We start from the raw sequence: 22,781 nt of genomic DNA, 5'->3' as shown, positions 1-22,781 counted from the left end.
ATGTTGTAACATTTGCAGTCTGACATTCTTAAGGCTATTCTTCCATGAATCCTTTGTTCAATTCACTGTCTCTATACATTTTCCCACATTCTCAACTTCACTGTCTCTGTACATTTTCCCACATTCTCACGAGCACCATCGGAGCAAGCCAAGGAGCGGAACGAGCAGCGTGGCGGTGTACCACTCCAGGGAGCAGTATGTGCTGAAGCAGGAGAGCAACTGCAGCGAAGAGGGACATCATCAAGATCCAGGTTGGTGATTGGAGCGTGGGCAGGTACATCAGGAGTGGCGAGATCGGGGCGAAGGAGTGGCAAGAGTTCGGGGCCCAGAAGAGGCGAGGGCCCAGGGGCAACACGGGCAGCCCACACTGCGATGTGTGCGCGCACAAAGTCCGTGCAGCAGAGCAGGTCTCCAGTCATCTTGGTTAACCCTTGCCACTGGACCAAGACCTAGCTCTGTCAAACCCGTGTGGTGGCTGGTGTGCAACGGTCACCACACGTTAAAAAAATCCATCCACAGGCATTTTCCACCCTTCAGGATGTAGTTTGGGACCTGAAATATTAGGTCCTTCATTGAAACACTTGTAAACTCATCCCTTTTTGGCGTGGAAGCAAGTCATCCTCGCTTCGAGGGACCGCCTATGATACATTAAACACTAATCTTGGTCACGAATCTCCCCAATCACTGATGCTACTAATCTCTGTGGGAGGCTAAAACACCCATGACCAATTTCAGGAAAAACTTTGGAAAATTCCTTCCTGGCTCTCTATTTAGTTCCATTATATTATGGTTACCCATGCATTATTCATAACCCTGCAATACAACATTTTTTTAAAGATGGCTGAACAGCAAAGCTACCTGGGAAACCAAAAAAGTAGTGACATTGATTCTGGAAAAAAAGATTCACCCTTTTAAACACCCCTCTTCCCTCCAGCACAAGCACATTCTACATCCTAGAACTAACAGGTAAATTTGCTTTTTTTCTAAATGATCAACTCTAGAATTTTAGGCAATCTTCAGTTTTCTCAGAATTACCCTTTAAAAAACTGTACCAGTTACAATATTCCAAAAAGAATATTCACCTTCCAACAGCTGTGATATTGTTTATACGCTGCAACAATTTTAGAATATCAAAAGCAATGTGTGTTCCTTATTTGCCCTGTAAACAAGGCTGGTGTTACTAGAAGTATTATTTATTATTAAATACAGTTAGCTCAGCACATACTGACTGTGTTCACACAAGGACAATAGGTACTTCCTCACACCTCTACAAAGCACCTTGGGATAGTTTCCTACTTTAAATGCATTATATAAATACACGTTGTTCTACGCCACTTGCAATATCACATGAACAGACATTACATTAGAGGTGCGAAAGAATAAGCAATTATTTCCACTTTGAGAAGAGACGACAGCCAATCCAAGGATTATTTTTTCTGAAGGTAGATGATAATCAACCTGAACATGTCTATTTAAATAATTGGAATTGCAGGTTAGAGAACTGCAAGGGGAAAAGTGGTACCTTGATCAATGTTTTAAAATGTGTATTTTTAAACAGTAATGGCAAGATTTAGATGGTTAAATTAGGCACCATATGGCAGAAATAACCATCCTGACTAGAAACAAGCACACGTTAATTTTCACATATCGCTACCGTTTTCGCCGAAAAAAACCGAAAGCCGAAGATCCGGCCCTATATGCAAAAATAACCATCCTGAGTAGATACAAGTACAGGTCAAACATAGGGCTATGTCACTGTAGCCCAAATTCTGCACCCTGTTCATGTTTAGGAAGGCTTATATTGTTTGCGCAGCGTCACAGCTTCTGCCCTTATATTTTCAGCGCCAACCAAATAAACAGTCTAATGCTGTGAATGACAAAAACTTCATCGTTCACAGTTCATAAAAAATGCACAAAAATAAACAGGGACAGTTTTCTCCTTGTCCTACATTTCAACAGTGACTACACTTCAAAAAGTACTTCATTCTCATCTATATGCTGCCCCTTGGCGATATCATCCGAAAACATGGGAGTCAGTTTCCACATGTACGCTGACAACACCCAGCTCTACCTCTCCACTGCTTCTCTCGACCGCTCTTTGGTCTCTATAAATTGTCAGACTGCTTATCCGACATCCAGAATTGGATGAGCAGAAATTTTCTCCAATTAAATATTGGGAAGACCAAAGCCATTGCGTTCCCTAACCACTGACTCTATCCCTCTCCCTAGCATCAATCCGAGGGTCACCAAGACTGTTCGCAACCTTTGTGTCATATTTGACCCTAAAATGAGTTTTCAGCCACATATCCATAGCATAACGGAAACCGCCTTTTTCCATCTCCATAACATTACTCCGCCCCTGCCTCAGCTCTTCTGCTGCTGAAAGCCTCATGCATGTCTTTGTTACCTCTAGACTTGACTACTCCAACTCACCCCTGGCTGGCCTCCTACGTAAACTTGAGGTCATCCAAAACTCGACAGCCCATGTTCTAAGCACCAAGTCATGATCACCCATCACCCCTGTGCTTGGTGACCTACATTGACTCCCAGTTAAACAATGCCTCGATTTCAAAATTCTCATCCTGGTTTACAAATCCCTCCATGACCCTGCCCTCCCTATCTCTAATCTATTTCAGCCACACAACCCACAAGATGTCTACACTCCTCAAATTCTGCCCTCTTGAGCATCCCTCATTATAACTGCACAACTTGTAAAATTGCTGTGAAGCACCTTGGGACGTTTTACTGCGTTAAAGGCGCTATATAAATAAAAGTGGTTGTTTTTAAAAGCGCTTTGTGACTTCCGGTGGTTGTGAAAGACGCTATATAAATGCAAGTCTGTCTTTCTTTTTATATTAACACTATATATCAACAGGCAGTAAAATCTGTAGATTTATTTCACTTGTAGATGGAACCTGAAAAGCTGTAGGGCATTTATGCACTCAGGAAACAAACAATTGGATTCCCCAGCAATTGTACATTTCATATATTTATCTAGTGTTGTATAGCAAGGTTTCATTTCTCTCCCTATTTAGCCTTGCTGTTTTTTTTCTGGGTCAAATGATAGGAGAGCGACTGAATGCAGATCCAGCGCTTCTCACCTGAAGAAAGAAATAATTTGTAGCTATCTCCATAGTTACCACATCATATTATAATCCTTCTCCTACACTTACTTCAGCGTACAATTGTTTATCCCTTCACTCATGGCTACTGTATTTACAACCTACCTCTGTTTATTACTATATAACATCTGAAAAGGATAAGACCCTGAAATAAAATCTTATTTACAGTCCAATGAAAAATGGATGACAGGAAAGCAGGGGCAAGAAGATTCTGCATCTCCCCCTCTTTCCCAATGGTACATTTATTTTATGTCAGTGGATGACTTCATTGCCACATCAGTCTTGAGTGTATCAGTTCTAAATTAATTGCCAAATTCAATTTCCAGCATCAGATTTTTCTTCTTCCTATTTGGGTTTTCACAAATACATCACGAAGAGACCAGATCATAGTTCAAAAAGATGTCATACATTATCTGTATCTCAAACCCTTTAAATCGCTTTTTCTCCTGCAAATAGGTATAATTTGTCAACAGTATCCACCTACACAACCTCCCTCGGTAATCTGTCCAATATATTCCTCTAGACTTGGTGTAAATAATTAAATCTAAATTCCACCATCTTCCCTCTTCAAAATCAATGCCCATTTGTCTTATAGATTATGATTATAGAGACTGTAATTATAACAAACATTAGTGTCACTTTTATCTACACACCTTAGAATCTTGAGTTGCAGCAAAGAACCAGTGCATCCACCCAACAAGTCTGTGCCAGTGTTTTTCTGTGAGCCACCTAGCTTAATTTCACTTTCCTGCTCACTTCCCATACTTTACATTCCTCTTTTCCAATCAACTAATTCCCTTTTAAAAGTATATATTGACTGCTTAACAGTTTGTGACAAATTTCATATTTTAAACACTCTCTTGTAAAGATTTTTTCTAACTTTTCTTTACAATTATCTTAAGTCTGCACTTGCTTGGTACCATCTCACCAACCAATGAAAACAATCTTTTAATATTTGCCCCACCATAATCTTTAAAACCTCAGAGCACCCGTTCTCAGTTCCAATTAAAAAAAGGCTTCAGCTCTTCAAGTCTTTCTCCATAACTGAATTCCTTCATCTCTTGTAACATCCTAGTTATACCTTTCCCATTTCTTTTACATCTTTCTTATAATCTAGGGCTCAATTTTCCCCAAAGCATTTTCCTGGCGTACTTGAAGAGTTACGCCCGATTTTTGGGGGCCCCAAGTACAGCAAAAAAAAAAATTCTGTTTCCCCATTGGATTTCTTCATTTTGGCGTGGCATAACCCGACCTTTAGTTTTGTGGGTCGAGCATTGATCTGCGCCAAAAAGATCGGACTGCCATGGTAACAAGGGACACAATGCGAGCTGAGGCTGCAAAGTGAAGCATACAGCCAGTTCCCAACACATTAAAAGAATTGAAAAACACATCGCAACAATTTTCCTCCAACCCCACCCAAAGGGCTTGCTGGTCCGGTCCCATTCTCGGTCCCCATTCTCCTGGTCCCTCTCCCTCGAGAATGGGACCGGACAGCCTTCGGGCGGGGTTGGAGGTAAGTTGTTGCTATGTGTTTTTCAATTCTTTTAGTATGTCCGGGCATCTGCTGCACCGATTTCCTTAACTCTCCTGAAGGTTTTTCTGCAGAGGTCATACACTGCCTAAGCACAAGTGGAGTAACTCTCAGCTGGCCAAACTTCCCTAAATGGCCAGAATTGGCGTAGGTGGCTGGTTACACCCACTTTGGCTGAAAAAAAAATTGACCTAAAAAAATCATTACTGAGTTACGCTGGTGCAAATTGATTTGGAAAAAACAGTTTTCCCACTGAGGCCAAAAAGAGCAGCCTGCTCCAAAAAAATGGCGCAAATCACTGGGGAAAATTGAGCCCATAGTAACTCACACTATACACAATATTCCAATCACTAGCCTATGGTTTTATACAAGTTAAGCATTATTTCCTCATTTTGTATTCTATGCCCCAGATACAAAACCAAGAATTAATTTGCCATTTTTATGACCTTACCTACTTGCTCTTCCACCTTTATAATGATCTATGTATTGGCACACTAATGTGTCTCTGGCCCTCTACTCCATTTAAATTATCACCTTTTATGCTGCACTTCATTCCCTTATTATTACTTCCAAAATGTGTTCCTACAATTTTTTCTATGTCCATCCATATCATCCTCCAATCTTTGACAATTCTCGTTACAATTTGGTGTCAGCAGCCAATTTTGATTTTGTTTTCTCAATTCCTAAATTCAGATCATTTAAGTTTATAGTAAATAACAGAAATTCCAACAGGCCACAGTGGGGCAATTCACTGATGACTGTACAATATTCAGCTCCATTCACAATTCTTCAGATAATGGGCCCAAGTTTCCACATGATTCGCGCCTGATTTTTAGGAGCAATTGGTGGAGAACGGACAATTTTAGAAATCGCAATTCTCCACATTTTTTTTTCTGCAGTTCTAGTCAGGTAGAACAGTTCTAGTTTAGAACAGAATTTTTTCTTCAAAAGGGGGTGTGTCCGGCCACTGACGCCTGATTTGAAAGTTTCCACAGGGAAATGTACTCCAAACTAAAGTAGAATGGAGCCAGTGAAGATTTTTGTAGAACTGAAAAAACCTGTCCTACACATTAAAAAATCAGGCGCAGGTTACAAATTAGGCGTCCAGAACGAGGTGGGGGGGGGGGAGGAGGAAGGGAACTCATTAAATTCAACAATAAATCCTTATTTATACTTCTACAATTATACAAATAAATCCAACCTGAATAAACATTTATAAGCCACGAAAAGATTAAATAAACCATCTTCCTATTCTGCAGCCGTTCATGCCGCTGAGCGGGAGGGGGAGAGGGAGAGGGAGAGGGAGGGGGGAGGGAGAGGGAGAGGGAGGGGGGGAGGGAGAGAGAGAGAGGGGGGGAGGGAGAGAGAGAGGGGGGGAGGGAGAGAGAGAGGGGGGGAGGGAGAGAGAGAGGGGGGGAGGGAGAGAGAGAGGGGGGGAGGGAGAGAGAGAGGGGGGAGGGAGAGAGAGAGGGGGGAGGGAGAGAGAGAGGGGGGAGGGAGAGAGAGAGGGGGGAGGGAGAGAGAGAGGGGGGAGGGAGAGAGAGAGGGGGGGAGGGAGAGAGAGAGGGGGGGAGGGAGAGAGAGAGGGGGGAGGGAGAGAGAGAGGGGGGGAGGGAGAGAGAGAGGGGGAGGGAGAGAGAGAGGGGGGGAGGGAGAGAGAGAGGGGGGAGGGAGAGAGAGAGGGGGGAGGGAGAGAGAGAGGGGGGGAGGGAGAGAGAGAGGGGGGGAGGGAGAGAGAGAGGGGGGGAGGGAGAGAGAGAGAGGGGGGAGGGAGAGAGAGAGAGGGGGGAGGGAGAGAGAAGAGGGGGGAGGGAGAGAGAGAGGGGGGAGGGAGAGAGAGAGGGGGGAGGGAGAGAGAGAGGGGGGAGGGAGAGAGAGAGGGGGGAGGGAGAGAGAGAGGGGGGGAGGGAGAGAGAGAGGGGGGAGGGAGAGAGAGAGGGGGGAGGGAGAGAGAGAGGGGGGAGGGAGAGAGAGAGGGGGGAGGGAGAGAGAGAGGGGGGAGGGAGAGAGAGAGGGGGGAGGGAGAGAGAGAGGGGGGAGGGAGAGAGAGAGGGGGGAGGGAGAGAGAGAGGGGGGAGGGAGAGAGAGAGGGAGGGAGGGAGAGAGAGAGGGGGGGAGGGAGAGAGAGAGGGGGGAGGGAGAGAGAGAGGGGGGGAGGGAGAGAGAGAGGGGGGGAGGGAGAGAGAGAGGGGGGGAGGGAGAGAGAGAGGGGGGGAGGGAGAGAGAGAGGGGGGAGGGAGAGAGAGAGGGGGGGAGGGAAGAGAGAGGGGGGAGGGAGAGAGAGAGGGGGGGAGGGAGAGAGAGAGGGGGGGAGGGAGAGAGAGAGGGGGGAGGGAGAGAGAGAGGGGGAGGGAGAGAGAGAGGGGGAGGGAGAGAGAGAGGGGGGGAGGGAGAGAGAGAGGGGGGGAGGAGAGAGAGAGGGGGGGAGGGAGAGAGAGAGGGGGGGAGGGAGAGAGAGAGGGGGGGAGGGAGAGGAGAGAGGGGGGGAGGGAGAGAGAGAGGGGGGGAGGGAGAGAGAGAGGGGGGGAGGGAGAGAGAGAGGGGGGGAGGGAGAGAGAGAGGGGGGGAGGGAGAGAGAGAGGGGGAGGGAGAGAGAGAGGGGGGAGGGAGAGAGAGGGGGGGAGGGAGAGAGAGAGGGGGGGAGGGAGAGAGAGAGGGGGGGAGGGAGAGAGAGAGGGGGGGAGGGAGAGAGAGAGGGGGGGAGGGAGAGAGGGGGGGGGGGAGAGAGGGGGGGGGGAGGGAGAGAGGGGGGGGGAGGGGAGAGGGGGGAGGGAGAGAGAGAGGGGGGAGGGAGAGAGAGAGGGGGGAGGGAGGAGAGAGGGGGGGAGGGAGAGAGAGAGGGGGGAGGGAGAGAGAGGGGGGGAGGGAGAGAGAGAGAGGGGGGGAGGGAGAGAGAGAGAGGGGGGGAGGGAGAGAGAGAGAGGGGGGGGAGGGAGAGAGAGAGAGGGGGGAGGGAGAGAGAGAGGGGGGGGAGGGAGAGAGAGAGAGGGGGGGAGGGAGAGAGAGAGAGGGGGGGAGGGAGAGAGACGGGGGGAGGGGAGGAGGGGGGGGAGGGAGAGAGAGGAGGAGGGAGAAGGTCGGTCGGGTCGGGGAACAGGAGCGCGGGTCTGGTCGGGGGGAGCGCGGGTGTCGGGTCGTGGCAGGGGGGGGGAGCGGGTGTCGGGTCGGGGCGGGGGAGCAGGTCCGTATTTATACTTCTACAAATAATATACAAATAAATCCAACCTGAATAAACATTTATAAGCCACGAAAAGATTCAATAAACCATCTTCCTACCTGTGTGAAAGTGCTTCAGCCAGGAAGAATTCTGCAGCCATTCGTGCCGCTGAGCGGGAGGGGGAGGGAGAGAGAGAGAGAGAGGGGAGGGAAAGAGAGAGGGGGGGGAGGAGGGAGGGAGAGAGAGAGGGAGGGGCCTTCTGGAGGTGGACCTGCAGCCTCATCATGCATTTTCTGTCCTCTCTTTATTGCTAGGTTATATAGCATGCAACACCACAATAAACTCAGCGACCTGGTCAGGGTGGTACTGTCGGCTGCCACCAGAGTGGTCTAGGCATCTGAAGCGCTGCTTTAGGACTCCAATTGTCTTCTCGACGATGTTCCATGTCACAATGTGGCTTTCGTTGTAACATTTTTCTGCTTCAGTGACAGGATTACCTCGTGGGGTCATCAGCTAGCTGACAAGGCCATATCCCTTATACCCCAGCATCCGTGACCTTCTGGCTGATTGACAAACAGATCAGGGATAGCACTCTCACGTAGGATGTGCGATCATGGATGCTGCCAGGAAAGGTAGCATTAACTGTCAGAATGAGTTGGCTGTGGTCAACAACAAGCTGCATATTTAGGGAGTGGAATCCCTTTCTGTTACAAAACACCCTTCGTTCTGTAAAGGTGCTTTCAGGACGATGTGCGTGCAGTCTATTGCTCCCTGCACTTTGGGGAAGTTTGCTATTCTGGAGAAACCCAAAGCCCTACCTGGTCATTGGAAAGCTTATAAAGTTCATTCTTTGAGCATAAAGGACTTCAGTCACCTGCCGAATGCAGCAGTGTGCGGCGTGCTGAGAAATACAACAGATGTCGCCAGCTGAAGCCTGAAAGGATCCCTATGCATAGAAGGCTAGTGCTGCAGTAACCTTACCTCAACGGACAGTGCAGTTCTGATGGCGCTGGAAGGTTGCAAATCATCCTTGACGAGTTCGCAAATCTCATCAATGACCTCCTTCCGGAAGCGCAGCCTCCTAAGACACATGTTTTCAGACAAGTTGAGGTAAGATTGCTTTTCCAAGTACCTTCGTTGGCTGTACGCTCGCCTCGTCTGTCTGTCTACGCATTACTCTGCCACCTTCGATTGATCCTTTCAGAAACCAACTTGTGAGCAGTTACGAGTAATGGCACAGAAAGCACAGGCCCCATCACTAGCAATAATTTTTTTCCCCTTATTATAAATGCACTTTTCAGTTAAAAAATGCCTAATGTACTAAGCTACAATTGTACAATGAAATATAATAAATCTGAGTCGATCTATCTATAAAATAGCCTTAAATAATTAACAATTATCTTAGCTGCAGTTTTTTTGTTGACGCCTCCCTTCCTCTGAAATTCGAAATGGCGTCCGTAGTGCCCATTTCGATGAGGAAGGCCCGGGAAAAGCAACTATTATCCAGCGATGTTCTCGGCGAGCGATCAGCCCAGCAAAGTGCCGGCGATATGCCGAAAGTTGGATGGGCAATGTGCGGGCGATCACCTCAGCGGTCTGTTCGGCGATGAGAGCCGAAACTTGGGGGCTTAATTTTCCGCCGATGTTTCTGGCTTAGTTTCCACTTTTTGGTTAAAGTGGGCAATAGAGGTCCGTTTTGGGCAAGGTGAAGTGAAAAGTCTATGTTTCTCTGGGTAGTTCATTATTCCTTCCTTCCTTCAGGTGCCCAGAATTGGACACAATACTCCAGTTGAAGGCGAAACACAGATTTATACAGGGTCATCATAATTTCCACACTTTTGTACTCTTAAACCTCTATTCATGAAGCTCAGATCCCCATAAGTTATTTTAACCGATTTCTCAACCTGCCCTGCCACCTTCAACGATATACCCCTAGATATCTGTTCATGCACCGCCTTTAGGATTGTACCCTTTCGTTTATATTTCCTCTGCTCATTCTTTCCACCAAAATGTATCACTTCAAACTTTTCTGCATTAAATTTCATCTGCCACATGTCTGCCCATTCCACCTGCCTGTCTGTCATCTTGAAGTTGGTTAAACACAATTTGCCTTTAACAAATCCGTGCTGGCTTTCCTTAATTAATCCACACTTGTCCAAGTGACTGTTAATTTTGTCCCCGATTACTGTTTCTAAAAGTTTCCCCACTACCAAGGCTAAACTGACTGGCCTGTAGTTGCTGGGTTTATCTTTACACCCCTTTTTGCACAAGGGTGTAACAGCTGCAATTCTCCAGTCCTCTGGCATGACTCCAGTTTCGAAGGAGGACTGGAAGATTATGGCCAGTACCCCCGCGATTTCTTCCTTCACTTTTCTCAGCGTTCAAGGATGCATCCATCCAGTCCTGGTGACGTGTCTATTTTAAGTACAACCAGACTTTCTAGTCCCTCGACTTTATCAATTCTTATCTTATCCAGTATCTCCTCTACCTTCTCCTTTACTATGTCTATGGCAGCATCTTCTTCCTTGGTGAAGACAGATGCAAAGTACTCATTTAGTACCTCAAGCCATACCCTCTGCCTCCATGCACAGCTCTCCTTTTATTACCCATTTACTATTTATATGCCTATAGAAGACTTTTGGATTACCTTATGTTAGCTGCCATTCTATTCTTATACTCTCTCTTTACCTCATTTTCTTTTCACTTCTCCTCTGAACTTTCTATATTTAGCCTGATTCTCAGATATATCCTCGACCTGACAGCTGTCATACACGCTCTTTTTCTGCTTCATCTTACTCCATCTTTCGTCATCCAGGGAGTTCTGACTTTGGTTGCCCTACCTTTCCCTTCGTGGGAATGTGCCTTGACTGTACTCAAACTATTTCCTCGTTTTGCCTGCCAATCTTTGATTCCAATTTACCCAGGCCAGATCCGTTCCCATCCCACTGAAATTTGCCTTCCTCTAATTAAGTATTTTTACTCTAGATTGCTCCATGTCTTTTTCCATAACTAATCTAAACTGTATGATATTATGATCACTGTTCCCTAAATGTTCACCTACTGACACTTGCTCCACTTGGCCTATCTCATTCCCCAGAACCAGATCCAGCAATGCCTCCTTCCTCACCGGGCCAGAAAAATACTGATTAAGAAAGTTCTCCTGAACACACTTCAGAAATTCTTCTCCCTCAATGGTAAGAACTAGGAAATCCAGTCTTTCAATTAATTATTTGAAACAAGACATTTTAGCTTTTTCCTTATCAGAAGTTGTCACGCTGATGTTGAATATTAGGATTTTTTGGGCTCGTCCTTAAAATAAAGGATATCGTCGCTCCTCCTTTCCTGTGACCCAAGACTCTTATCAGAAAGACACTAATCCTGCCAGCTAGTAAGTCTACTCAAATGTAAAGGATTGTGTATATGTATAAGAGCTCTCAATTTACATATCTGCAAATCTCATGTAACCTGGGAAGGTGAATGTACTCGCTCTCTATTCTACCAGGACATGTGAAAGCATACAACCGTGTACAACACAGTAACAATTTTTTTGAAGCTTTTAAAAGCTCACATCTGCATTGTTGAAATATAGCTCCTCTTCCCCTTAGAAATAACATAAGTATTCATAGATTTACTGCCAGCAGCTATACTCACTTTCCTGGGTTCCAAATAAAACATCAGCAATGATCACAGACTACCACTTCTATATGTAGCTACCATATTAATATATAACTACTCGATGTACAAATTTAAATTATGCACATGACAGACATGGAGTTATTTTAACCAAAGACAAGACAACAGGTAGTGAGTCAACAGCTTTCAGTATTGAATTACAAACAAGTATTTTTGCACACCATTTATATTTTAGAATTCCGTGGAAATGAATGATTTATCGTGACAGTTGTGAATTATTCATATTTTCATAACGGTATTTTCCACAAGAACAGGATGGGGAATATTTTTGTTTTAAAACTGTCAACTGACATGTTCATTTCAATTATCCACAGACATACCACAAAATTATTTCCCTTTCCAAGATTAGTCTTCTGTTATCCAGGAGCTAAGTGAAGTGAACTTGCCTACCAAAAGCAGTGTCTTAATTTGATTTAAATATGTAACCACAGAGATGTCCTGTACACATATTCTGAATGTATAAATAACCGATTTTCCATGAAATTCCTAATTTCCTAAATAGAGATCAATCCCTCCCCCAACAATCAATCCTAGCACTAAACTCTGCACACACCCATTTATTTCAGTATGCACTAGTGATGATTCCACCTGATATATTAGTACACATGTATGTATCCTTTTGTTTTCTTGGAGGAGTGGAGAAAGACGGCATGAGACACAAAAAAAACACCATCCTAGTATTGCTCCGGCTACAACTGCCACAACACAACCCCCCACCCACCCTTACAATATTTATAGCAAACTAGGATATAATTGAATAATTTTCTATATGTATAATGATATATACTGCAGGGGTTGTCAATACCAAGGATGCAATCTCGCTTTCCCCTCCAATGTGGAATGGAAGCAAACACATCGTTTAGATCCAACACATACTGGAGAGTGGAAGAATTATAAACACGGGTGCTGCTGGCAGCGTTATCCCCCACCCCGCGTCTGTTGCTGCGGTTTATTTATGCCTGAAGCTCCGCAGGTTATTTTTTTCCCCCTTTTCTCTCTCACCTGAGGTGGACAGCTGCCGTCTCCCGTGTGTCGGTGGCGCCGGAGAAAGCCTCCTTCACTGGCGGCTGAGGAGGAGGCCGCCATTCCCCGCTCGGGACCCCGCCATCCCCGGCACTGCTTACAATCCAAACCTCAGCTCTTTTAGGCGTCAAATTTTGTGTGGAATTTTTTTTTCAAATCGAAAAAAAATCCTTCCCTCCTTGACAAAATAAATTCTGCGCAAATATATAAACTATTTGGTGTTATCTTTCCCGTCAGTTTTTCCTTCAATTGAAAGCCTTCCCCCACTTCGTTCGATCGAAATCTCAGCGGACAGCCCTCCACCGCCGCGCAACTCTCACCGTTGGAATCGCACGCTCACACCTCAGGCACCGCGAGCCGGCAGGAGGGGCGGCACCGGATCCGCCGCGTATCCTCGCCCCCCTCAGCACTCTCAACCAATCACACCGCCTTCTCTCGCCATCCGTCACTCCGATTGGTACAGAGCGAATCAAGTCGTTCGACCAATCACAGTGCGAACCCCCGGTAATTGACGGGACAAGTTGCCAATCAGTTTAGCGGATGGAAAAATATTAAATTATTTGAATGTCCATGAGGTGCGAGGAACAATGGATGTCCTGTAGTTTGCATTGAGGTTGGACGAGGTGAGAGCCGTCAATGGCGGTTACAGCGCCTCCTGTCAGCAATCTCTTAAAGTACAACTTGGCCAACTCTGGTAGGAAAAGTGTTCAACATTTATACAATTTAAAGAAGTATTCGTACTGTGATATTGAATAAAACTTAGTAACAGATAGACTTAATGCTAAAAATACCACTTACACTTTTAGAAACATAGAAACATAGAAAATAGGTGCAGGAGTAGGCCATTCGGCCCTTCTAGCCTGCACTGCCATTCAATGAGTTCATGGCTGAACATGCAACTTCAGTACCCCATTCCTGCTTTCTCGCCATACCCCTTGATTCCCCCGAGTAGTAAGGACTTCATCTAACTCCCTTTTGAATATATTTAGTGAATTGGCCTCAACAACTTTCTGTGGTAGAGAATTCCACAGGTTCACCACTCTCTGGGTGAAGAAGTTTCTCCTCATCTCGGTCCTAAATGTCTTACCCCTTTTCCTTAGACTGTGACCCCTGGTTCTGGACTTCCCCAACATTGGGAACATTCTTCCTAGATCTAACCTGTCTGAACCCATCAGAATTTTAAACGTTTCTATGAGGTCCCCTCTCATTCTTCTGAACTCCAGTGAATACAAGCCCAGTTGATCCAGTCTTTCTTGATAGGTCAGACCCGCCATCCCCGGAATCAGTCTGGTGAACCTTCGCTGCACTCCCTCAATAGCAAGAATGTCCTTCCTCAAGTTAGGAGACCAAAACTGTACACAGTACTCCAGGTGTAGCCTTACCAACGCCCTGTACAACTGTAGCAACCCCTCCCTGCCCTTGTACTCAAATCCCCTCGCTATGAAGGCCAACATGCCATTTGCTTTCTTAACTGCCTGCTGTACCTGCATGCCAACCTTCAATGACTGATGTACCATGACACCCAGGTCTCGTTGCACCTCCCCTTTTCCTAATCAGATAATAGTCTGTCTCTCTGTTTTTACCACCAAAGTGGATAACCTCACATTTATCCACATTATACTTCATCTGCCATGCATTTGCCCACTCACCTAACCTATCCAAGTCACTCTGCAGCCTCATAGCATCCTCCTCGCAGCTCACACTGCCACCCAACTTAGTGTCATCCGCAAATTTGGAGATACTACATTTAATCCCCTCGTCTAAATCATTAATGTACAGTGTAAACAGCTGGGGCCCCAGCACAGAACCTTGCGGTAACCCCACTAGTCACTGCCTGCCATTCTGAAAAGTACCCATTAACTCCTACTCTTTGCTTCCTGTCTGACAACCAGTTCTCAATCCACGTCAGCACACTACCCCCAATCCCATGTGCTTTAACTTTGCACATTAATCTCTTGTGTGGGACCTTGTCGAAAGCCTTCTGAAAGTCCAAATATTTGGACTTTGTGCTCCTGGACATGAAGAACAGATGTTGAGCAGCATAAGGGCTGGAGTGAGAACTACTGGTGGAAACAGGTCTGTCGCCAGCGATGATGGGGCATTTTGGGAGATTAATACGAACATAAGAAATAGGAGCAGGAATAGGCCCTACGGCCCATCGAGCCTGTTGCACCATTCAATAAGATTATGGTGATCATCGACCTCAACTCCACTTTCCCGCCCGATCTCCATATCCCTTGATTCCCCTCGACTCCAAAATTCTGTCTATCTCAGCCTTGAATATATTCAGAGACTCCACACACACAGCCCTCTGGGGCAGAGAATTCCAAACATTCACAACCCTCTTGAGTGATGAAATTCCTCCTCATCTCCATCTTAAATGGCCTTCTGCAATTATATAACATTATTTTCCTTTTGGTAGCTATCGCAGATTTTTTACTTAGTTAGTACACAGGATCCACGCAAGAGCCACACAAAAAGCATATCACACGATGTTTTACATTTTATTGATTTGATCTGTGTTATTCAATTATTTGTTGGTTGGGTACAGCCATCAATTATTAAAATACAGGAATCTTGACAATAAATTATTTTTACTAGCTTATAAAAAATCTGCGATAGCTACCAAAGGGAAAATAGTGCTGTATAATTCCAGAAATGTGTTTTTTTTTTAACATACTGCAATATAAATAATGTGATACTAAGTCAAATACAAAAAATAAATCAAGAACATTTTGACAGTCGGATGACCTCGGAGATCTCCTGATCCAAGCCCCCGGGATCCCAAGTTGAAAATCTATAGTTTAAGCGCAGTTTTTCCTTGTAACCAATATACTGACTAGTCAGTGCCTGGTGACAACACTTGCAACAAATGTCCAACTAGTATGTAATTACCAGGGTCATAAATTAAATTCCGCTTTTACCATATGGAATTCTATAATTTTTACTAGTGTTTTGGGGATTTAGCAATACTCTGATAATAAATACTGTATAGTTTAATATTGTACAGCTTTTTAATCATTCCTGCTCACTGTACCTCTTGCGAGGTTTGTTTTGTCATTGTAAAACTCCAGAGTGACTAAAATAAATGTTGGTCCCTTAGAAGATGAAAAGGGGGATTTAATAATGGGAAATGTGGAAATGGCTGAGACCTTAAACAATTATTTTGCTTCCGTCTTCACAGTGGAAGACACAAAAACCATGCCAAAAATTGCTGGTCATAGGAATGTGGGAAGGGAGGACCTTGAGATGATCACTATCACTAGGGAGGTAGTGCTGGACAGACTAATGGGACTGAAGGTAGACAAGTCCCCTGGTCCTGATGAAATACATCCCAGGGTATTAAAAGAGATGGCGGAAGTTATAGCAGATGCATTTGTTATAATCTACCAAAATTCTCTGGACTCTGGGGAGGTACCAGTGGATTGGAGAGCAGCTAATGTAACGCCTCTGTTTAAAAAAGGGGGCAGGCAAAAGACAGGTAACTATAGGCCGGTTAGTTTAACATCTGTAGTGGGGAAAATGCTTGAAACTATCATTAAGGAAGAAATAGCGGGACATCTGGATAGGAATAGTGCAATCAAGCAGACGCAGCATGGATTCATGAATGGGAAATCATGTTTAACTAACTTACTGGAATTCTTTGAGGATATAACGAGCATGGTGGATAGAGGTGTACCGATGGATGTGGTGTATTTAGATTTCCAAAAGGCATTCGATAAGGTGCCACACAAAAGGTTACTGCAGAAGATAAAGGTACGCGGAGTCAGAGGAAATGTATTAGCATGGATAGAGAATTGGCTGGCGAACAGAAAGCAGAGAGTCGGGATAAATCTGTCCTTTTCCGGTTGGAAATCAGTGGTTAGTGGTGTGCCACAGGGATCAGTACTGGGACCACAACTGTTTACAATATACATAAATGACCTAGAAGAGGGGACAGAGTGTGGTGCAACAAAATTTGCAGATGACACTAAGATTAGTGGGAAAGCGGGTTGTGTAGAGGACTCAGAGAGGCTGCAAGGAGATTTGGATAGGTTAAGCGAATGGGCTAAGGTTTGGCAGATGGAATACAATGTCGGAAAGTGTGAGGTCATCCACCTTGGGAAAAAAAACAGTAAAAGGGAATATTATTTGAATGGGGTGCAGAGGGACCTGGGGGTCCTTGTGCATGAATCCCAAAAGGTTAGTTTGCAGGTGCAGCAGGTAATCAGGAAGGCAAATGGAATGTTGGCCTTCATTGCGAAAGGGATGGAGTACAAAAGCAGGGAGGTGTTGCTGCAACTGTATAAGGTATTGGTAAGGCCGCACCTGGAGTACTGCGTGCAGTTTTGGTCACCTTACTTAAGGAAGGATATACTAGCTTTGGAAGGGGTACCGAGACGATTCACTAGGCTGATTCGAGAAATGAGGGGGTTACCTTATGATGATAGATTGAGTAGACTGGGTCTTTACTCCTTGGAGTTCAGAAGGATGAGGGGTGATCTTATAGAAACATTTAAAATCATGAAAGGGATAGACAAGATAGAGGCAGAGAGGTTGTTTCCATTGGTGGGGGAGACTAGAACTAGGGGGCACAGCCTCAAAATACGGAGGAGCCAATTTAAAACCGAGTTGAGAAAGAATTTCTTCTCCCAGAGGGTTGTGAATCTGTGGAATTCTTTGCCCAAGGAAGCAGTTGAGGCTGGCTCATTGAATGTTTTCAAGTCAAAGATAGATAGATTTTTAAGCAATAAGGGAATTAAGGGTTACGGGGAGAGGGCGGGTAAGTGGAGCTGAGTCCACGACCAGATCAGCCATGATCTTATTGAATGGCGGAGCAGGCTCGAGGGGCTAGATGGCCTACTCTTTTTCCTAATTCTTATGTTCTTATGTTCTTAACACTGCCAAATAAGCACAAAGACCAAACACATTAGGAAAGAGCAAAAAAAGATATGTATATAGGATAAACTATTGCATATACCTGTAGTACCTGTTGAAAATATTGACGACAAGAACTACCTCAAACCAAAATACTTGCAGCAAGTTAATCGCTTCATCCTTGATCATCATATCATAGGCTGTCCCTCGAAATCGAGGAAGACTTGCTTCCACTCTAAAAGTGAGTTTTCAGGTGGCTGTACAGTCCAATGAGGGAATTACAGTCTCTGTCACAGATGGGACAGATAGTGGTTGAAGGAAAGGGTGGGTGGGGAGTCTGGTTTGCCGCACGCTCCTTCCGCTGTCTGTGGTTGGTTTCTGCATGTTCTCGGCGCCGAGACCCGAGGTGCTCAGCGCCCTCCCAGATGCTCTTCCCCCACTTTGGGCGGTCTTGAGCCAGAGACTCCCAGGTGCTGGTGGGGACATTACACGTTATCAAGGAGACTTTGAGGGTGTCCTTGAAGCGTTTTCTCTGCCCACCTGGGGCTCACTTGCCGTGTAGTTGTTCCGAGTAGAGCACTTGCTTAGGGAGTCTTGTGTCGGGCATGCGGACGATGTGACCAATCCAACGGAACTGGTCGAGTGTGGTCAGTGCTTCAATGCTGGGATGTTGGCCTGAGTGAGAACACTGATATTGGTGCGTCTATCCTCCCAGTGGATTTGCAGGATCTTGCGGGGGAAGCGCTGATGGTATTTCTCCAGCGCTTTGAGGTGTCTACTATATATAGTCCACGGCTCTGAGACATATAGGAGAGCAGGTATCACTACTGCCCTGTAGACCATAAGCTTGGTGTCAGATTTCTGCTCTTGCTGATAGTAGGCTCCCGAGGTATGGAAAATGGTCCATGTTGTCCAAGGTTGAGCCTGCATGATAGGGGTCAGGTTGGTGGAGGACCTTTGTCTTACAGATGTTTAGCGTAAGGCCCATGCTTGTGTACGCCTCGGTGAAGGTGTTGACGATGGCTTGGAGTTCGGCCTCTGAGTGTGCGCAGACTGAAGCGTCGTCCGCATACTGTAGTTCTATGAGAGGATGGGACGACCTTGAATCTAGCCTGGAGTTGCCCGGGAACTCAGAAGCTTCAACGGCGACGTCACCGCCCTAAGTGAGATCCAGCGGGCAGGGGAAGGCCAGCTCAAAGAACAAGGTGGTGGATACACCTTCTTCTGGAAAGGTAAACCAGAAGAAGAATGCCGCCTCCATGGAGCTTACTTCACCATCAAGAATGAGCTGCTGGGCCGTCTCAGAGACTCCTGCAGTATAAGCGAACGTCTCATGACTCTCTGGCTCACCTTAGCCCAGAACCAGTGCACCACAGTCATCAGCGCATATGCCCCAACACTCAACACAACAGATGAAACCAAAGAGGAATTCTACTCCGGCCTCGAACAATCCCTGTCCCGAATCCCTACAGGTTCACTAGGTTGATTCCGGAGATGAGGGGGTTGACTTATGAGGAAAGGTTGAGTAGGTTGGGCCTCTACTCATTGGAATTCAGAAGAATGAGAGGTGATCTTATCGAAACGTATAACATTATGAGGGGGCTTGACAAGGTGGATGCAGAGAGGATGCTTCCACTGATAGGGGAGACTAGAACGAGAGGTCATGATCTTAGAATAAGGGGCCGCCCATTTAAAACAGAGATGAGGAGAAATTTCTTCTTTCAGAGGGTTGTAAATCTGTGGAATTCGCTGCCTCAGAGAGCTGTGGAAAATATAGAAACATAGAAACATAGAAAATAGGTGCAGGAGCAGGCCATTCAGCCCTTCTAGCCTGCACCGCCATTCAACGAGTTCATGGCTGAACATGAAACTTCAGTACCCACTTCCTGCTTTCACGCCATACCCCTTGATCCCCCGAGTAGTAAGGACTTCATCTAACTCCCTTTTGAATATATTTAGTGAATTGGCCTCAACTACTTCCCGTGGTAGAGAATTCCACAGGTTCACCACTCTCTGGGTGAAGAAGTTTCTCCTTATCTCGGTCCTAAATGGCTTACCCCTTATCCTTAGACTGTGACCCCTGGTTCTGGACTTCCCCAACATTGGGAACATTCTTCCTGCATCCAACCTGTCCAAACCCGTCAGAATTTTAAACGTTTCTATGAGGTCCCCTCTCACTCTTCTGAACTCCAGTGAATACAAGCCCAGTTGATTCAGTCTTTCTTGATAGGTCAGTCCCACCATCCCGGGAATCAGTCTGGTGAATCTTCGCTGCACTCCCTCAACAGCAAGTATGTCCTTCCTCAAGTTAGGAGACCAAAACTGTACACAATACTCCAGGTGTGGCCTCACCAAGGCCCTGTACAACTGTAGCAACACCTCCCTGCCCCTGTACTCAAATCCCCTCGCTATGAAGGCCAACATGCCATTTGCTTTCTTAACCGCCTGCTGTACCTGCATGCCAACCTTCAATGACTGATGTACCATGACACCCAGGTCTCGTTGCACCTTCCCTTTTCCTAATCTGTCACCATTCAGATAATAGTCTGTCTCTCTGTTTTTACCACCAAAGTGGATAACCTCACATTTATCCACATTATACTTCATCTGCCACGCATTTGCCCACTCACCTAACCTATCCAAGTCACTCTGTAGCCTCATAGCATCCTCCTCGCAGCTCACACTGCCACCCAACTTAGTGTCATCCGCAAATTTGGAGATACTACATTTAATCCCTTCGTCTAAATCATTAATGTATAATGTAAACAGCTGGGGCCCCAGCACAGAACCCTGCGGTACCCCACTAGTCACTGCCTGCCATTCCGAAAAGTACCCATTTACTCCTACTCTTTGCTTCCTGTCTGACAACCAGTTCTCAATCCACGTCAGCACACTACCCCCAATCCCATGTGCTTTAACTTTGCACATTAATCTCCTGTGTGGGACCTTGTCGAAAGCCTTCTGAAAGTCCAAATATACCACATCAACTGGTACTCCTTTGTCCACTTTATTGGAAACATCCTCAAAAAATTCCAGAAGATTTGTCAAGCATGATCTCCCTTTTACAAATCCATGCTGACTTGGACCTACCATGTCACCATTTTCCAAATGCGCTGCTATGACATCCTTAATAATTGATTCCATCATTTTACCCACTACTGAGGTCAGGCTGACCGGTCTATAATTCCCTGCTTTCTCTCTCCCTCCTTTTTTAAAAAGTGGGGTTACATTGGCTACCCTCCACTCGATAGGAACTGATCCAGAGTCAATGGAATGTTGGAAAATGACTGTCAATGCATCCGCTATTTCCAAGGCCACCTCCTTAAGTACTCTGGGATGCAGTCCATCAGGCCCTGGGGATTTATCGGCCTTCAATCCCATCAATTTCCCCAACACAATTTCCCGACTAATAAAGATTTCCCTCAGTTCCTCCTCCTTAATAGACCCTCTGACCACTTTTATATCCGGAAGGTTGTTTGTGTCCTCCTTAGTGAATACTGAACCAAAGTACTTGTTCAATTGGTCTGCCATTTCTTTGTTCCCCGTTATGACTTCCCCTGATTCTGACTGCAGGGGACCTACGTTTGTCTTTACTAACCTCTTTCTCTTTACATACCTATAGAAACTTTTGCAATCCGCCTTAATGTTCCCTGCAAGCTTCTTCTCGTACTCCATTTTCCCTACCCTAATCAAACCCTTTGTCCTCCTCTGCTGAGTTCTAAATTTCTCCCAGTCCCCAGGTTCGCTGCTATTTCTGGCCAATTTGTATGCCACTTCCTTGGCTTTAATACTATCCCTGATTTCCCTAGATAGCCACGGTTGAGCCACCTTCCCTTTTTTATTTTTACGCCAGACAGGAATGTACAATTGTTGTAATTCATCCATGCGTTCTCTAAATGTCTGCCATTGCCCATCCACAGTCAACCCTTTAAGTATCATTAGCCAATCTATCTTAGCCAATTCATGCCTCATACCTTCAAAGTTACCCTTCTTTAAGTTCTGGACCATGGTCTCTGAATTAACTGTTTCATTCTCCATCCTAATGCAGAATTCCACCATATTATGGTCACTCTTCCCCAAGGGGCCTCGCACAATGAGATTGCTAATTAATCCTCTCTCATTACACAACACCCAGTCTAAGATGGCCTCCCCCCTAGTTGGTTCCTCGACATATTGGTCTAGAAAACCATCCCTTATGCACTCCAGGAAATCCTCCTCCACCGTATTGCTTCCAGTTTGGCTAGCCCAATCTATGTGCATATTAAAGTCACCCATTATAACTGCTGCACCTTTATTGCATGCACTCCTAATTTCCTGTTTGATGCCCTCCCCAACATCACTACTACTGTTTGGAGGTCTGTACACAACTCCCACTAACGATTTTTGCCCTTTAGTGTTCTGCAGCTCTACCCATATAGATTCCACATCATCCAAGCTAATGTCTTTCCTAACTATTGCATTAATCTCCTCTTTAACCAGCAATGCTACCCCACCTCCTTTTCCTTTTATTCTATCCTTCCTGAATGTTGAATACCCCTGGATGTTGAGTTCCCAGCCCTGATCATCCTGGAGCCACGTCTCCGTAATCCCAATCACATCATATTTGTTAACATCTATTTGCACAATTAATTCATCCACCTTATTGCGGATACTCCTTGCATTAAGACACAAAGCCTTCAGGCTTGTTTTTTTAACACCCTTTGTCCTTTTAGAATTTTGCTGTACAGTGGCCCTTTTTGTTCTTTGCCTTGGTTTTCTCTGCCCTCCACTTTTCCTCATCTCCTTTCTGTCTTTTGCTTTTGCCTCCTTTTTGTCTCCCTCTGTCTCCCTGTATAGGTTCCCATCCCCCTGCAATATTAGTTTAACTCCTCCCCAACAGCACTAGCAAACACTCCCCCTAGGACATTGGTTCCGGACCTGCCCAGGTGCAGACCGTCCGGTTTGTACTGGTCCCACCTCCCCCAGAACCGGTTCCAATGCCCGGAAGCTGGGACATTGAATAAATTTAAGACAGAAATAGACAGTTGCTTAAACAATAAGAAGATAAAGGGTTATGGGGAGCGGGCAGGGAAGTGGAGCTGAGTCCATGATCAGATCAGCCATGATCTTATTGAATGGCGGAGCAGGCTCGAGGGGCCGTATGGCCTACTCCTGCTCCTATTTCTTATGTTCTTATGAATGACAAACTGATCTTTCTCGGTGACTTCAACACCAGAGTCGGTATGGATACACACCTCATCCTTGATACCTCAGCGATGTGCGTGTAGAAGATTTGTTTTATTTTATAAAAATGGAATAATTGTGAAAATTTAATTTTTATGCTGCAAAGCAGAAGTCAGCAGCAGCCTCCAAGCCAACAGTAGGTAGGAGCAGTCAAGCAACTGCAACAATAAACAAG

The 22,781-nt window shown here is 45.6% G+C and overlaps 1 protein-coding gene across 13 annotated transcripts in view; it reads right to left on the bottom strand.

The window, feature by feature from the left end:
- Positions 1-22,781, bottom strand: part of tanc2a (tetratricopeptide repeat, ankyrin repeat and coiled-coil containing 2a) — a 1,120,879-nt gene that overhangs the window by 1,060,496 nt on the left and 37,602 nt on the right. For 9 of the 13 annotated variants that reach the window (XM_070864737.1, XM_070864742.1, XM_070864736.1 and 6 more), the window contains exon 1: positions 12,506-12,898. The exons of 3 other annotated variants lie outside the window; for them this stretch is intronic. The gene's annotated coding sequence lies outside the window, so the exon portion shown is untranslated. Of the gene's footprint in view, positions 1-8,791; positions 8,892-12,505; positions 12,899-22,781 lie in introns of those variants that run through there. One more of the 13 variants, XM_070864739.1, reaches the window with a different exon arrangement.

This window comes from Pristiophorus japonicus, chromosome 21, assembly GCF_044704955.1.
Source record: "Pristiophorus japonicus isolate sPriJap1 chromosome 21, sPriJap1.hap1, whole genome shotgun sequence".
NCBI classification, from domain to species: domain Eukaryota; kingdom Metazoa; phylum Chordata; class Chondrichthyes; family Pristiophoridae; genus Pristiophorus; species Pristiophorus japonicus.
This window is presented reverse-complemented; position numbering and strand designations above follow the sequence as displayed.